General features: G+C 35.9%; 1 long non-coding RNA gene across 1 annotated transcript; it reads left to right on the forward strand.

The window, feature by feature from the left end:
- Positions 1 to 641: 641 nt before the first annotated feature.
- LOC115921147 lies at positions 642 to 13,054 on the forward strand. The gene is made up of 3 exons (XR_004062775.1): positions 642 to 748; positions 11,556 to 11,726; positions 12,746 to 13,054. It is a non-coding gene; the product is annotated as an uncharacterized LOC115921147 (long non-coding RNA).
- The last annotated feature ends 5,804 nt before the right edge of the window (positions 13,055 to 18,858 follow it).

Here is an 18,858-nt window from a genome sequence, read left to right on the forward strand (position 1 = left end):
ATAGACTAAGGAACAGTTCAAAGTCTTAACATTACCATAAACTTTTTTTTTTTAATAGGATAATTTGGGTCTATTATTATACCGGTCAATTTTTATGTTTTTCTAAGACTGTTGTTCTAAATTGCTATACTCTTAATCAGAATAGACGTTGGATTGGAATATAACATTATTAAAGTTTATGATGGAGAGAAATGACGATGAAATTATAGGAAATAATGTTTGCGTCAAGCTTGTGAAAAGACTATTGCAGTCTAAATATACACGCCAATAAACACTATAAAACAACAATATTATGTGATCTTTCTGATGGACACCACGGAAGTTCCGTGATTGACACACGAGCAACGAGGGGGGGGGGGGGGGGGGGGGGGCGGGGGTATTGAGCACTACTCTTTTTTAAAATCAACACCCCCACCCCCACCCCCTTTTTTGTGCCCAGGGGAGGACGCCCGTCTTCATTTTGATTTGAAAACAGGTTTTTGGCCAGGGGAGGGACCCCCTCTCCCCCCCCCCCCCCCACCCTTAGATATGCCACTGGGGATAGCCGTAGGGTCGACGGTCAGTTGGAGTCGTGATGAGAGTCATGACACACTTGATCAGCTTAATGTCACAAATAGCGGTCTGCGTGTACTTAGAACTAGACTAGTCTATTACTATTATTTCATCGTCGATCCGTCGTCCCATGCCCTCCTCAGAGACAGACCCCGCCACAGAAGCCGCTAAAATGGTGTTTTCGAGATGTTTTAAGGTAAGGTTTGTTTTGGTTTTTCCTTAATTGTCAATAAGAGTAGTAGATTATATATATATATATATATATATCTTATCATAGCTTCATTAGTTGAAACTGTGTGCTTCTACCGCAGTATCCAGACTAGAGCTACAACATGGCCTAGGTATGGTACCGCGGGAAAGCCCCAAATCACCACCATTGGTTGAATGAATTGAGCCCGGCTGCGCCCGCCAGGCCGCCTGACAGGCCGCCTGCCAGGCCGCCTGCCGGCGGTGGCCTAAGAAGATGAGACTATAACTTCGTTAGTCAGTTAATTAATGCATTTTAGTACAAGTACTCGTCAATCGATGAGCGCGAACCTAGCCTGCATGTTCCTGATGTTGGACCGAAAGCCTTGCCTTTGCTTTGCCTTTGGTCTCTGAAAAGTCTGATATCAATGGTTATGGTTGTTCTGCTATACTAGGCCTAGACTCTAGGCCTAGGCTTAGCTACATGTAGCCTATACTATAGATCTAGATCTAAACATGATAAATAACTACGTCAGGCTCCTCCATATTCACTGCCTGCCTCTATACAGAGCTGACTGAGTGTGGCTGTGGGGAGGTTATCGGGGCTATCAACTTTGGGGAACTGCTTCGAGGGAGATTGTATGCAATTTTTTGTTGCTCAACAGGGAAGGGTAAGAAGTACCCAATACCCCCCCCCCCCCCCCCCCCCCCCCGATGAGCAAACAAAATCCGTACGATACAAGTACGCTGGTTTATTTTACACGTCTGGCGTGAGGTTTTTTCATAAACCAGGAGCTTGCGGGAGAGCAGGAGGAAGGGCGTGGTGGCGGGAGTCTCCTGCTACGAGCTGGTGGGACGGCGGGAGAAGGAGTGTGGTGGCATAAGACTCCCTCCAAATGCGGGAGGGTTGGCAGCCCTGGGTTATGCAATGCAGTTTGTGTGTGCATGAGCGCCGTACCCATCCTGCACAGTTCAGTAGCTTCACAAACTGGAGCTGGACAGATAAGCTGAAAATAAGTCCATAGATCTACACCTCTACAAATGAAAAAAATACAAATGGAAAGAATGCAAACTGCCATTGAAGAACGTGATACTACAAATACACGCAAAATCTTGTCACTCCAAGCAAACGAGCAGGAGAATTACTCACGACGGAACTGAATTCAGTGTACATGTAATTGTAAGTGCTAACAATATGGCACAGATGCAATCATCCTCAAAGCAGTCATTGAGACCTTTGGCCTTGGCATCTCTCTCGCCAATAGACAGAAATAACTGTCTGGTATGGGGAATTTTGAAATAAAATTGACATTTGTCAAAATTCCCCATACACAGACACATTTACGGTTATCCTTGGCATATGCACAATGGAGGGGGTGGGGGGGGGGGTCAATTAAAGATTTACTCCAGAATTTTTGCCTACTTTTTTTCATTATCTAGACAAAATGATATAGAAAAAAATGATTGAAAACAAAATTAATCTAATTTTCTTATACCGGTACTATGAAAATAACATTAATTGTAGAACATCAAAATAGAAGGACTTACATGTACTTTCAGCTTATCTGATGCTTTTCTTGAAGCTTCTGTGCGAGTTGAGATGGGTGATGACACACAAACTGCATTGCATAGCCTCCCCTCACTAACCCGTACATATAGAGACAAAATCTTGCCCAATTACAGCTAAATTCAACTTGTATACAAAGTGCATTGGTCTTTGAGTGGAAGAAAACTTACTGCAAAAAATCAATCCAAGAAGACCCTATCAAAAGAAAAATGCTGGTCTGCTATCCGCAACAAGATCCCATCCTAAACCACTAGGAGGACAAGTTAGGATGAGTTATTGAACTCATCCCCTTAATAAATTATAACAAAAATGTAAAAAAGCTAATCTCATGCAAATAAGATCTTGATCATTTGCCTGCAATGGATAATTTAGATACATACCCCCAACTACATATTTGGCTGGTACATATCTTGTACAATGAACCATAGTGAACATTTCCCTTGCAGTTTAAAGCCCCTCTAAAGTGTTGGGAGCCCCAAATTTGCCCCAAATTTGATGACAAAATTTCACTTAAATTGTATCAAAATGTGAATGACAAGGATGTCATTTAAAACACATTTCTGCAAGGATTTTCAAAAAGTTGTGTTTGAGGATAAATATTGATAAAAAAAAGAATACTTAATTTTGTTTTTCTGTTGCATGCAGAAAACGTACATTTTGTATTACTAATTTAGATGTTTTTAATTCCTAATTAGGACAAATTAACATACATGTATAACCTTATTTCACTCAAGGAACCTCCATAGAAATTAATGAGATTGATGAATATATTGGTAGTATTTGAGGTTTCATTCTCTAGCTTTCTCTGAAACATGGATTCATGAAAGTACTTCATTATTGTTCAATAAACAAGGTTACACTATGCCATGTTTACGGTATTTCAGATTCTCTTGACATTACTGTTATAGATGACATCATGACTCAGTCAATGTGATGGTTATTTTTATCTGACTGCTAAGAATGCATACATGTTTGTAAGTAAGCAACCAGACGGCCGACGGATTTAGGTCCTCTCCGAGGAACCTGGTAGTGAGGATTAATGCCTCACCAAACTAGCGCATCGCCTTGGTTTCAAACCCGGGTCACCGGATTACGAGACCACTGCTCTACCGACTGAGCTATTGCGCCTCCTCAAGTCAGATGATATTGAATCTCTTTTTACTGAAATAATCAAATTGGCAAGCTGATAGTAGTTAAATATTCAGAAACCCAAATCAAACATGCAAACATTTACTTGTACACTAGATGATTACCGGTATATAAGGATTAATGTTAACATTGACCATATTTATATTTGTACATGTACATGTACATGTATGCCAAATAGTGGTAATGATTTTGTTGGTATGAGTTACTCACATTTTCTATACCAGGGTAACTATTAAACAAGACTGCATCTCTGATTGAACAAATCTTTACTAATATGTAATGATGTACATGTATGTACCAGTATAACTCCTGGTATTCTTTATTGTGATGCAACTGATCACTTCCAAATTTCCAATTAAGTAACCAAATAATAACTCCTCCATCTGAGTCCTTCAATACCGTCAAATCAATGTTGACACTTAATTGGCCCTAAAGGTTGATGTACTGTACAATGTACAAAAATCTCCTGAAAAGAAAAAGGAATGAACTGAAAATAGCTGTAAAATACAACAACACCATTCTTGGATGACATTTGAGTTACATGTAGTTTGGTTGATAGTTGATACGCAATGAATTCTATGAATGCTTCTGAAGATAATTTAAAAAAAATAAGAATGTGTAGAAGATATTTGATAAATTATTATGCAGAACCAGACTAAATTATTATCCAGAATAGTGCTGCAACCGTGTATAGGCACGAACCACCACTACACAACAGATAAACGAAGAACAAAAAATCACCTGTTTTTCAGCATAAAGAGTCTGAAGTCAATAGTTCACAAAAATGTCTGTCATCAGTCTAAAAATAAAGTTCAAGTTCCACTGCTACTTCCCTGAATAATCATTTCCATACACTGTACGATTTTGATTCAATGCCGTTGAGTCAATTCTCTTGTCATCATGCAAACAATGCCAATCATTGTGATCTAACTTTCCAGCGAGCGCAATGGTTTTGTGTGCAGTATGGTTACTACACCTGTACAGTTACAACTTTTCCAATGCCATTGAGTCTTTTCTCTTGCCGTCATGGTAATAATAATAGGCAATTTTTGCAAACTCATTGCGGAATTAGAATCTGCGGTTCGTGTGCAAAATCGAGAAGATACTATAGTAACAGTTGGATGACCGCTGAGGCCCTGAAATCTAGAACGGGTTTTGGCCAAATCTACGGGCGTTCTCAATGACGCCCCAAGTGAATCAAGTGCCTCGATACAAACTATTTCATTCACCTGATAATAATAATAGTATTTAAATAGACAGAATCCAATCTGCATACATTAGTTGTTGCCACACTTAATACATGCAGTTTGCATTCTGACTATTGCGAATCCTAGACAGGTGAATGAAATAATTTGTATCGAGGAACTTCACAAAGACGTACAGTATGTATTAAATTTGATTACATTACGAAAATGGCCTGTTCCCTTCAACGCAATACAGTACATACGGGACTACACGACTAGCACAACTTGTCTCAACCAAGCCACAAAACGGCTTTTTATCAAATTTCAACAATAATTTATCATCAAGTTTTATAACAATTCATGTTATATCCATATTCATGTTGTTACTTTTCAGAAACAATAATCGGAAGAAACAAAACTCACCGAAGAGTCCTTTATGCCAGGGGCGGATCTAGGGGGGATAGGAGGTTTAAATCCCCCCTTTGGCTGGCCAAGGTGCTTTCTACCTCCCCCCCCCCCCCCCCCCGAAATATTGGTTGGCACTTTTTGCAAATTGAAAACAAATTTTAGTGCTCCGGCTCCCTACCCCCACTAAGCGAAATATTGGTCGGCGCGATTTTTCAAATGTCAACCCCGCCCGCCCACGCCATAGAAAAAAAGCTAGATCCGCCCGTTAAAATTCGTCATCCTTCGTTATTAGACGACAAAATTTTCATAACCATCTTTGGTACAAGCTCGCTGATTGGCTGTTTATTCACTTGGGGCGTCATTGAGAACGCCCATAGATTTGGCTAAAAACCCGTTCTGGATTTCAGTACCTCAGCGATCACCCTGCTGTTACTATAGTAGCTTCTTGATTTTGCACACGAACTGCAGATTCTCTGTCCGCAATTAGCTTGCGAAATACCCCTAATGTTTGTCGAACTGGCAACAACTTATGTATGCAGTTTGGATTCTGTCTATTGAAATACTATTATCCTTATGAAGTGAAAGAAATATTTTGTATCGAGGCACTTCACAAAGACGTTTGCATTAAATTTGGTTACATTACAAAAATTGCCTAATGGCATTGCAAATGCAATACCTCCGTAGAGATACGTACGCATTCACCGAAAAGCGAAACCACCTATTGTATTGAGGGCAGTCTGTATGCGACGGCCGTAAACCTGAGTGCTCTGCGTCCGCGAAGGTCTGTATGTTGCTGAGCGAAAACTCGCTATATATGTCAATCATTGCGGTCTGACTATTCCATGAGCGTGATGATTTTGTGTGCAGTACTGTTACTACTGTAACAACTTTACAGAGAAAATGGTTGTTGTGAATGCGCGCTGGATTGCTGGTCTTAAATGTACTGTACAACATACTGTACATGTACAAATGTACCTAGCTGAAATACTGCTTTTGTTTTTGGTAAATGTCATAACTGTGTACACGCACAGATAAACTGGCTGTGTGCACTGAATGGAAATTACACACTAAACTCACAGCACTAAATTCCAGAAACAATTTAATGACAATAAAAGATATTGTATAAATACCGGTAATTGGAATATTATTGAAGACTTTAAACCATCACATGACACTTGATGTTCAAGCTATTCAACACCAAAAGAGTATTTGAAGTTACAATTTTAATGCTTATTTTGTGACCCTTTTTTTTATCTAATTAGTAAAGATATTAAAGGTAATGAGAGCCATAAGCAAGTATTGATAGTAATAGTTTTTTTTTATGGGAAATGTAACCCTAAAAGTAAGATGCTCTGAAGGAAACAGAAACAAATTAGAAGCAGGCTGGTGAAAGTTTGAACAAACTCAGACAAGTAATAAGTATGGTTTTAATGTTTGAAATTTGTAGTCTGTATATGAATTTCAAATTTTTGAATTGATGATTGGGCATGTATAGTGATGTAATGTTGGACCAATATCATTCAACACTTACACATGTAATATGACTATGATAGAACCTCTTCGTTTTTGGAGGACCTATTGAGCTCTCTGAATATATTTTTAGTACAGCTCTGAGAGAAAAGGGACTGGTATACTGTAAACTTTGTTTTAAAAGTGTGAAACGAATGGAGATTTACAATTATGTCCCAGTAGAATGACCTACAGGGTATTGTAGATTGCTGGTTGTAAATGTTAAGTGATTACAACTTTCTAATAATTTTGTTCTTCTTGTTTTAAATCAATTTCTTTAAACTTTCTTTTCTTTCTTTTTTTCCTTTAAACTCTCACCAATTTTTTCTCTGATCTTTCTTTATTTACGGATTCAACTTGTTATAAAGGTTGGTATATTATATGATCCAACAACATTATTGATACTTTGCAGCAGAAGCATGCAGTTGTACACTGAATATAACAACTCTATATTTTGATGTTGTTGCTGATGTGTTGTTCATCAAACAGCCATGAAATTCATCATTATAAACTTCATTCATCATCCAAAAGTCAATATTTAAAAATTGTAATGATGTTCTTAAATATGGAGTGAGTCAAAGTCATTGGCTAGGTCAATTGGTTAACAACAATATGGAATGAATAGTGATTACCTGTATTATTTTCATAACTTCAATTACTGAACAACTCTTAGTAGAAATTGTTTTAACACAGTGAGCAAATATTTCACCCAACAGCTAAAAATGTTTTTGTGGTTAATGTTGAATAGAAGTGTAACATTTTATCAACCCTAGAGATATTATTGTATTAAAGAACTTTTCAAATGTTGAATAATGAATATCCATTTTACATGTAGAGTGTATAAAAATACCAACATTTAGCAATCATACAACAAACATTCTGTGATATGAGTTCAGGCTCAAAACATAACACAATTTGTTAATGCATGGCAACAAAAATGAAGACACCTTATTGTTTATGTCTTGCAGTGTAGGAAATGATGTTATCTCTTATTGTGAAAGCTTTGTCAAAAAGCTGTATTACAGAATTTAAATACATGTAGCTTTGTTTTCAGTAGACAAGAATATCAAAAGACATCCAACTTCAGGACCTTGCCTATTCTGCAATTTTAATTTTAATTTTCCGTCAACATGATTGTATGAGTACTTTTAAAAGTTTGTTGTTTGTTATTTCATCATTTCCATAGCATTGCATAACATTCTTTAACCAATGAATTTCTGTTTACATTGGTGCCTAAATTATATGGATTTTGTAACTTTGATATGTGCAGTATACTGCTGAATGGGAAACATGATACATGTAAGTGACAATGTTGCAAAACAAATAGTGATTCTTAATATTAATGTTGATTCTAAAATACATACATGTACATTAATGAAATTCACAACGAACATGACGGACAAAGAAAGCGGACAAAATATACAGTTCCTCATTCTACCCTCAACAATTGCTATGGTAGACAAAGGAACATCCTTTCACTGCTATTATGTAAAAATCTGTAGAACGGGTGTCATATTCACCTGTTCTACACATTTTTACATAATAGCAGTGAAGGGATGTTCCTTTGTCTACCATATATAGCAATTGTTGAGGGTAGAATGAGGAACTGTATATTTTGTCCGCTTTCTTTGTCCGTCATTTCCATATTGATTGTAGATTTCTGCACCTAAACGGATGTCTTGTTATCCAAAAGAACTGGTGAAACTCTCAAAATGATAACTCTCAATAATAGCACCACAATCAATTGGGTATCATTGCATAGAGAAATAGGTCTACACGTATTACAGAATAAAAAAGGAAAGTATTCTCATAAGTGATATTAACAAAAACCAACTTTCTAAACAGGGTGGATTGTTTCAGAAATGCATATTTCCTTCAAATATTTAATATCTGTGACATTTACATGCAATCTACATTTGAAGCTCAATTTACTACCAGGTAGTTTGGTTGAAATTGGTTGCGAGTGTCTTTCTTCAAATCACTTTTTAAAGCAAAACAGGTTTTGATCTGAGGTATAATCAGAAAATTAAAACATTTGTATACTAATAGAAAGAAATAGATTAAATTCCTCTCCTGGCAGCTTCAACTCTGAAGTATGGATGAACTATGGCCTGTACCTGCAATAGAAGTGGTCAAAAGCCTACTATTTTGAGTAGTATAAAATTCTAATCTTTGGAAAATCCTGTTTCAATTTATTATACAATGTTCAGTGAGCTGTGAGGCTACACTATAGATTTAAGTGGTATCAGTTACGATTTATGGGCCATTCCCTTTCTCCATCTCACTGAACATGTAAATAGTACCAGTATTCTTTTGGGCTATATTTAAAGAAACGAAATCAAATCAGACTACCGGTAGTCATTCTCTTTCCATTATTATTATTATTATTATTATTATTATTATTATTTATTTGACCAATCGGAAAAACATACAGTGAGTATAACAATCAGATAATACATAGAAATTTCATAATACATTCAAACAGCTTTAGGAAAGTGGAGAGGAGGTAGAGAGAAGGATACAATCTGCTGGTCAGGGGTGACAAAAGCAATTTAAATTGCTATTACTCGAAAGCATGTCACCCCCCTCATCATCAGTGATGAAGTGAGCAATGTGGTTCAAAATTCTGAATACTTTGTTATGGTAATGTGATCTTCCAATGTCTTCCAATAATGGTTGTCTTGCTGACCCTGACTTCTAAGCAAATAGCCTACCTTTTTTTTTAAATGGTACATTGTAGCTGCAATAGTTTTGAGAAAAAAATCTTGATATACACCCTGTACATGTAGGTGTCACATAATTCATTTTCTATTTATGTAAATAATTATAAGCATATCAACACCACCCTTATGTAAATAAAAATGTTAACAAAAATTCAGGGCAAAAACTTTTCCTCACAACAACGCAGCCTCTCTAAATCAAATATGTTGGTATGTATTACATTTGATGTGATACATGTAGTTCGAATATCATGATGATACTGTATATGGTTATAAATAGCTATTATGGATCACATTCTTTGCCCCCAAGATATGTGAAATTCACCTATGTAGAAGATTTAGGATGAAGGGTTCTGAAATGGTATAGTTCGGCATAACCTGTCATTAATTGGAGCTTAACATGATTGTCGTTATATAATATTACTGGCCTTGAGGGAGAAACAAGGTAATACACCCTGTACTGCCTTCACTCAATCAGTAAGGGCAATACATGTACGTATAAATGCATATCACTGTATCTCCCAAAAGATTATAATTATTACCTATTCATTTGTGAATCACGTACGGTCACTATACCCTACTACCGCGCCGCATGATAGTCTGCTCAAACTTTGCAGCGATTTAGCTGTTTGAAAGGTCCCGAATATTTAATGGGGCCAATACGTAATGGGCTCAATATGGAACACAATCTTTGTACTCAAAGTGAATGGTGAAACCCGAAAGAGAGAAACTATCAGGAATATTAGATAGCTTAGACAGATACCGAGATGTGATTGGTTCAGAGCTCGTCACGTGATATCAATTGCGAGGATCCAATTGTTATATTTTCCTGGCCGGTCACTTTTCAGTGTTATATTATACCGGCTGTTGAAATGAATATATTTTTAAACAATGCATGTCGCCCTCTTGAGGACTGTATGTCACCAACTACATACATTACACCATTATCGAGGGCCATTTTATTTTTTCAATATTTTTTTTTCATGAATTTTTTTTTCCCTAGAAATTTTTTTTTCCCTCATTTTTTTTGTTTCCCAAAAAATGCTTTTGGGAAAGATTTTTTTTTTTTTTTTTTTTTTTTTTTTACCCCAAATGTTTTCAATTTTTTTTTTTTTTTTTTAAGGTAATCTCTACAATTATTTTTCCGTAATTTTGATTGTCCCCGAATTTTTTTTTTTTAAATTTCGGGCTAAAAAAAATATGGACCCCCCCCCCCCCACAAAAAAACCCCAAGGCTATCTAATATAACAGTTATTGACTGGCAGGGGGTATATAACATTCTTTGGACCTGAAGGGAGTTATATTTTCCCTCGTAACCATATTTTCCCTCAGCGCTGCGCGCTTCGGGAAAATATAACCACTTGGGAAATATAACTCCCTTCAGCGGTCCAAATAATGTTATATTACACCCCCTGCCAGTCAATAACTTTATAATATTGCCCGCTCAAAACTGTTACACTGTAGTTTGCGGACCGGGCAAATATGCATTTTAATGCATGGTACATGTAAAATTACCTGCTACTGTATACATGAAGTAACACAGATCAAATTCACTACTGGTTCCTGTAAAATTTCACCTAAAGAGTACATGTTGTGGATAGACAAACTACCAGCCATACAAGAATGTAGGAAAACCAAATCGAGTAGGAAATTGTTAGTTAAAAATTCAAAATATTGCTGTGTATAATGTCTTATAATGTGACAGAAAATCCTTTGGAATAGTGCTAGTACTCAGTACACTGCTGAATCATTTTACATAGCAGCTCATGGAACTTAAATCACATTTTAGTCTTTTCAAATCCTCTGTGAAGTCCTTTTGACATTAGCTTTAATGTGGCAATTTGTTGTAGTACTCTGTACATGTACATGTACATTCAATCCTATGGTCATACAGAGATTGAATCACATTGTTATGAAATTTGAATTGTCTCCTATACAGGGTGTACATGTGCATGTACTGTACATCTTCAACAATATTCACATACACAAGATGTGTGTAATTATCACTGTTTTGTACACTTGAGATGCTTTTCGCAAATATTTATTGGAAGATTTGTATATCCTTTGCTTTCATAACATGGATTTCTTTGGCTTTGTCAAGAAATTTCTAATTGGTGTAGCATGTACACATGTAGACATTGATCTATCACCTACACATACATGTATGTAGTGTACTGAAATATTATAAGAATATGTACTTCTTTTGATCCTGTAATCTGTATGATATGTTAGATATTTGATATAATTTTATAATTCTTAAAATGCTTATTCATTTTTCAGAGGGGCAGGTAGACACTTGATGACAATCAACGCAAAGGCACAAGGTCACTGTCAAGATAAAGAAGAAATGGCATGTGTACTCCACCAATTGTGAGAAGGGGCTCTTGATTATCCTTTGAAAAAGTGGTAGATCAAGTTGATCCAGTGTAACAGTAGCAGCAAATCTATGAGGTATGTACAATGTAAATGGATTGTAACAAAAAAAACTTAGGGGTGTTCAATGATCAAGGTATTTAAGACTCCTACCCCATTTTTTCACAATTTTTTTTTATTGATGGCTATTAAGTGCTGCATGCATGTACAATGTAGTTGTTCAATGAATGGATGTAAAAATTGATGCTTTTGGATCATAATTGACTAATATGCTCATGTAGTAGACAATTTTCAAAATGTATTCAAATGTATGTATACATGTACATGTACGTGTACCTTGCGATGAGCTATTATGTACATGTACATTCACCTGTTTTCTATTATTGTACCTCAATACCGGTAGTCAGAATGCAAATTGCGAGGATTAGTTGTTGCTACATGTAGGTTGGGTAAACATTATGGCCTGCCTGACCTATCAACACGTAATGTGTGGTATTGGTATTCTGAAAGTGTTTATTATTGAAATACAATTTTTTTTCAAAGCAGGAGAATGAAATGATTTATTAAGAGGCAGGTAAAGAAGATGTTTTTGCATGAAATATATTTACGGTATGAAAATGACCGATCAAACCAAACTCTTGATTATATTTGTCTTTACTGAGAATATATATGATAAACACTTAACTTTGTTATTGTTTTGTTCCTGAAAGTCATTTCATTTGATATATGCTGTACTGTGACTTATCTACATAGAAATTGTAGAGCATTGCATATAATACAATTTATAGATTGTTATGTTATAGATAATTATTGGGGAAAAACAATGTGAACCTTTCCATTTGTTAGTATTGGCAATACAGTGTACAGGTACAAGATTACAACAATTGTAGAATACTTAATACTAGACAATATTTGTATATTATATTATATGATATGATAGTATGGTATGGTATGATAGGGGAAAAATTCATCTCGGAAGAAATTGTAGACATCTGAATGAATTGTACTCCAAGATATATTATTGTTAGCACTGTTCACACTGTTCTTGAGACCAAAAAATAAATGGAAGCTCTGTTCTTTATTTTTCAAAACAACAGATTTCATATGGGATCCCTTCAAGTACAAGGTTTACGCTGGTTCACACACGCACTGAGAGGGACCTGGCAGAGGCTATAGCATGGCCCTTGGTATGATCAGCCTAAGGTTAAGGTTGATTCAAAGAGACTTTAAATGGAGATTTTTCAATGAATAGATTTTGAATGTTTAATTCCAGATATTTAATTGTCTCGAGTAAAAAAATATGTGTTCACTAGTGTTGATTTGAAAAAAGCTCCTGCTGTGGCAATCGAAAAGAGCGCTATATTTTGATTTCTTACAAAGAAGTTTCAGAACCTATGACTAAAAAATTTCACACTTTATATCTAAAGGGTTTAATTATTTAAAATAATTTGCAAGTTTCTTGGAGGTTACACAAATTTGAAAAAGTGTAATTTGTAAGAGTTTACAGAACTCAATATCACTGTATTTTGATGATATTTAATTTGAGTTTGAATTAGAGCAATTAAAGAGGATAAAAGTTAAACAAATAGGGTGTGTGTAGTTTGATAAATGTGGGATATCCATTTGTTTCAATATATACTACAAATTTTTGTGAAAGGTCGATCATCCACTATTGTTAGAGGAAACCTCACAAAACCTCACCCCAAAGAATAAGCGTAGGTACTCTGAAAAGTGAGATGTATTTCTGCCGGCCCTATGATGTACAAAATTCCTTACAAAAATGGAAAAGAGCTACCGGTATGTAGGATGCGAAAGTTAATGTGGTTAGATGAGCAAGTGCGCACTTAAAAAATGACACCTGGCTGGAATGATCCCCAGGGAGTAGAGAATGTGCATACATAGTGTGCGGGTAAGCCTGAATCTGATGACCGGGGTAATAATATATCTGTAAAGCACTTTATTATAGAGACATCATACGCTATATAAAAGCGGAATCATTATTATTATTATTTTATTTTAGGCCTCAGATGAAGGAAATGGGTGCCGAAAAGATCCTTTGAGCACCTTATCTCTGCCAAAACTGCATTTATAATTTAGCAATTTATGTAAAGTCCATTAGATAATATTTATTTGATGGTATTATCGTAATGGCATTCAGGAAAAGTCAACTTCAGGTGTACAATCATCTTACAACTAATAAACCTTATATGTGATTTAAATAGTTTGTAAAATGATTAGAATAATGATAAAAGGATATGAGAATGGTTATGACAACCCACTTATAAGCTTATATTACAAGATGATTTCAACATAAAAAATAAACCCAAACAAGCAAAAATATTGAGCATTCAACCATACTATTTTTTAAAGATATGTATGTACACAAGAACCAAATGAGATCACTTTAAGGCGCCACGGAGGCATATATTACATGTAGTGTATTATACACGTAGTGTATTATACATGTAGCTCATGCAAAAGTTGGTAACCCCCTGCCTAACTATTTGTTCAGGTTTTTCTGATATGTGTTGCTAGATAGCAAGATGATTACCATTCTACAAGCTCCTTGAAATTATTTCTTGCAAAAGTTGAATACTGTACTAAAACATAAGAGGTGACAATTATTAGTCCCCTGTCATCATCTAAATTCCTATATGGCTTCTTTTCTTTTGTGTAACCATGTAAAATATCACAAACTAGTTATTAAAAGCTACGTAAGTTTTCTGAATTTAAAGGTGACCAAGTGCCTACCGGTACTTCATTCTTATTATTTACTTTGACTGGCCTTATTACCTCTTGTGCTATGTTTCAGGTGTGGGCAACACATCCATATTTGTGTGGGCGTTTTAAACCTGACTGCAGCTATTGCTCTTTGTACATTAAATATGTAACAAATGAAAGCATTGTAAAGTTGTAAACATGTTTACGGCATAGCTTCTGTATGAGGCTATTGATATATCACCTGTGTAAATATATACATTATTTCAATAACATTTGCTATTTTTTGTGGGGATAATAGTGCTATACATTCCATTCAAAATATACAATCAGACCGGTTTTATTGTACATAGGTCATGCTGAAATATAATAGTGTAAATGAAGAAAAATTACCATGTAGTAAATATGATTTCAGGAACACGATGTCGGTTTGCTGCAATTCGAGAATTGCTGTGTTGACAATTGTTCCGGGCTTTAGTTTATCAAAATTGTAGGGTTAGGGTTAAGGTTAGATTAATATTTAAGCAAGATTTAGGGTTAGGTATAGTATTGGTCCAGGATTAAAGTTAGTAATTCATTTAATGTTGGGAACTATTGTGAAGCAATTTCAGTAGGAGCATGTGTCACAAAACTCAATTTTTCCTCACATTTTGTAGGAGGTATTATACTAAAGTATTCATCATGGAATACCCAAACAAAGTCTGTTTTGTATGTGCTTTATTTTTTGTTTGGTGTTCATGTTGATATTTCTGACTGTAGTAGTAGTAGTAGTAGTAGTAGTAGTGGTAGTGGTAGTAGTAGAATGGTTTCATTAGTTTTACAAGCTCAGTTTTAAAAAGCCTCTCAACAAAACTTAGATATAGACAAGTACAAATAATACACAGTACAATAGATCACAACTTATTACTTATCCCATGCAAACAAATTGATGATAAAAATAGAATAGATTCGTCATTAGTATTATTTTTAATAATTATTGTTAAGTGAGGAATATTCATATTTTAAATAGAAATCGAGACTGATTAATTGAGTGTGTGACAATAAATACTGAAGATTTGTTTGATTTTGAACCATATTAAAATGCAAATGTATGTCTATTCATATTCTATAATGTAATTCATGACAGTCACACACAATATATGAGGATCTATCATAGACACATAATTGAACAATACTGAAAGAGAGAAAGTTTCAGGGAGAGAATAATTTAAAGAGAGAGGGTTAAGTTAGAAACAAGAAGAAGGAAGAAATGCATAAGAGGAGAGAGAGAGAGAGAGAGGGAGGGAGGGGGTGGCATGAGAGAATGGAACAGATGAACTGTGAAGACATGGAGAAGAAGAATAATGATGGAAGTAAGACGACAGAGGGAAAGCGATTGTGTGTATAAGTCAGTTTGTGGCTCTGTATGTTGTAATGAGGGTTTGCGATGATGTAGCATAGCAAAAGCGAGAGTTTGGGGTGTAGGAGTGAGTTGCAGGGCGTCGGACGGGGCCCGTAGGGTGTCGTATCATCTCCTTTTTACTTTCTCTTCCACTTTTTATCTTCTTTCTTCCATTTTCTGATGTTTCCCTTTCCCCTTCTTCCCCCCCCCCCTTCAATATTTGGTTAGGCCTCCCATCTTCAACACCAGAGGATGGGGAGGGAGGGTGTGGGGTAATCTCGCTATTCATAACGTCGAACTTCATATATAAAACACGAAGGTGGTAACTATTGATAAAAGCATGAGGACCGTTATTCATAATGTGAGATGAGGGTCGCTTTTGATAATTTATATTGGGGGTCACTAGGACCGCTATTCATAAGATAAATTTAGGGTCACTATTTATAATTAATGCAGAATGAGGGTCGCTATTCATAATATGAGAAGAGGGTCGATATTCATAATCGGAGAAAAGCGTTGCTTTCCATAATAAATACGCCACAGCCATAGGGGTGCTCCCAGTCAACAATTAACTCTCTTGTCATTTTGTTGCTTATTCAATTTTTTTTTTTATGAATAGCGACCCCCATTCCGTGTTATGAATAGCGACCCCCATTCCGTTATGAATAGCGACCCTCATTCCGCATTATAAAAAGCGACCTTCATTCTGTTTTATGAATAGCTACTCTCTTCTCAAATGATAAATAGCGACACTCTTCGATTAAGATTAGCTATCCTTATGAATAATTACCCTTTTCTCAATCATAAATAGCGGTTCTTATAATAATGGTCCTAATAAATAGCAGTGTTTATGAATAATGGTCCTTATAGCTAGTTGGCCTCGGGGGGGGGGGGGATTGGTGTCCGTTTATGTGTCTTGGATGGGCTTGGATGTGTATTAACGGGGGGGGGGCACGGTTGGTATGCTTTTTTTATTAAAAGTTGCAATTAGATTTAATTAAAGATGGTTAATTTTGATAATCGGGGAAACAAGATCGGTCAATCTTCATTGATTACTATTTGCAAATTAATTCATCCTTGCTGAAACTATTTAAAAACTGAATTTATAAATCATCCGAAACGAGCTGAACGGGTTGAACGTATACCAAGTTGTAACACTAATTGTAACCTTAACCCTAGTCCTAAACCTAGATATAATCCTTAACCCTAGATCTAACCCGTAACCTTACCCTAGTCCTAACCCTTGTCCTAACCCTAACTCTAAACCCTGAACCTCACCCTAGTAATAACCCTCTCCCTGACCATAACCTCAACCCTAAAATCATTATTATTGATGGTGGATTATTCTGCAGCTAGCCCTTACAGGTGTTTTGCCTGCCACTTCCTTATTTGTGTCGATCGATCGACTTTACGGCGATCAAATTCAGAAGGGGGGATAATTTGTGTTGGATGCGTGTTACGGGGGGGGGGGGGCAGTATGGATATGTTTTTTGAATTTTTCATCAACAATTGCATTTTGATTGAAAAATAGTTAATTTTGATAATCAGGGAAACAAAATTGGATAAAGACGGCAATCCTCAATGTATTAATATTTGCAAATTATTTAATCTTAAATTTAACCTGCTTAAAAAAGGATTTCTAGGTAATCCAAAAGGAGCTGCATAGGTTGGGCATAACAACACTAATTGTAACCTCAACCGTAGTCCTAAACCTAACCCTAGTCCAAACTCTTGCCCTAACCCTAGTCATACCCCTAACCCTTGTCTTAACACTTAACCTTACCCCAATCCTAGCTTAACCCTACTTCTAACCCAGCCCCTGTCACTGACCCTAATCATAACCCTAATTCATTATCATGGATGGTGGATAATTCTGCAGTTAAGCCCTATAGGTCGTTTTAGCTGATGTTATTAATAAAAATTAATGAACCCCCGCTCCTTTTGTATATGTCCGATTAGACGACCATCGATCAAATTTCAAAACAAGAAGAACAAATATTTTCTTTAAATGGAAGATTATCCTGATGAATAATTTGCAGATTAGGCATCATGCAACAAACAAACCGTATAATTTTTTTTTTAAATGAAGTCAATTGATAAGTTTATGACACTAACAAGAAAAAGCGGAAAAGTACCCTTTTTTTAAACCATTGGTATTAAAAACGTAAATACACATGCACTTTGAAATATCGAGATAAAGAGTCTTGTTATTATTCACAAATCATGATATGCGACCCATCCCGAAATTTTTCATCTGTAAAACAAAATTAAAGATAAATTTGAAGAAAAAAATAGGGGTTTGTCTCAGTTACTTCGGATATTTTACCTCCAACTTTTACAGCGACAGAATTATGAGACTATGTACCGTTGTTTAAAGTGGAAAAAGCCCTCTATTGACTATTTTGCAATTAACGCAAATAAAGAAATTGAACTACACAAGTGGCTCATAGTCTCTTTCTTCAGGCTCATTTACTATATGAAGCGTTATTTGACATATTCATTGTAAAGTGTAGAGACAAATCGGACCACAGCAACATCGACAGCAATGTACCATGTCAAACTTTGATTACCAGATAATCTTGAATATATAGTGCATATTTGATTTCTGAACTTGGGGAGGAAAAAGAAAAAGAAAATGAAAAAGAAGAGAAAGAAGAAGAAAAAGAAAGAACAACAACAAACAACAACAAAATGAAAGGAAGAAGTTTTTACAAAGCTGTTTAGTCGCTATACCCGAATATAGTCAAATTTATCGATTATCGTTATTTGCTGGATAAAAGCACAATTTTTGGTACAGGGCTTCGTTAGGACTTACTAAACGATATTAGCTAGGAGCCCCCGGCAAAAAATCAATTAAAGGGTGTAGGGGCGGGGGAGCGTCTTTTTGGAGCCCCCAAATAATTTTACAACATTGATTTGTTGCTGTACAAATGCCATTTTTGGTACAGGGCTCCCTTAGAACCTTCTAACTATATTAGGGTAGGATCCCCGGCAAAAAATATCATATAAGGGTGTGGGGTGGGGGCGTCGCCTCGTAGACCCAAAATATTTTATAAGATAATATAACATTGGTTTTTCGTGAAGCCCATGGGGCCCCGATCGCACATACAT

This window comes from Strongylocentrotus purpuratus, unplaced genomic scaffold (assembly GCF_000002235.5).
Source record: "Strongylocentrotus purpuratus isolate Spur 01 unplaced genomic scaffold, Spur_5.0 spur5_scaffold_1, whole genome shotgun sequence".
Taxonomy (NCBI): Eukaryota; Metazoa; Echinodermata; class Echinoidea; order Camarodonta; family Strongylocentrotidae; genus Strongylocentrotus; species Strongylocentrotus purpuratus.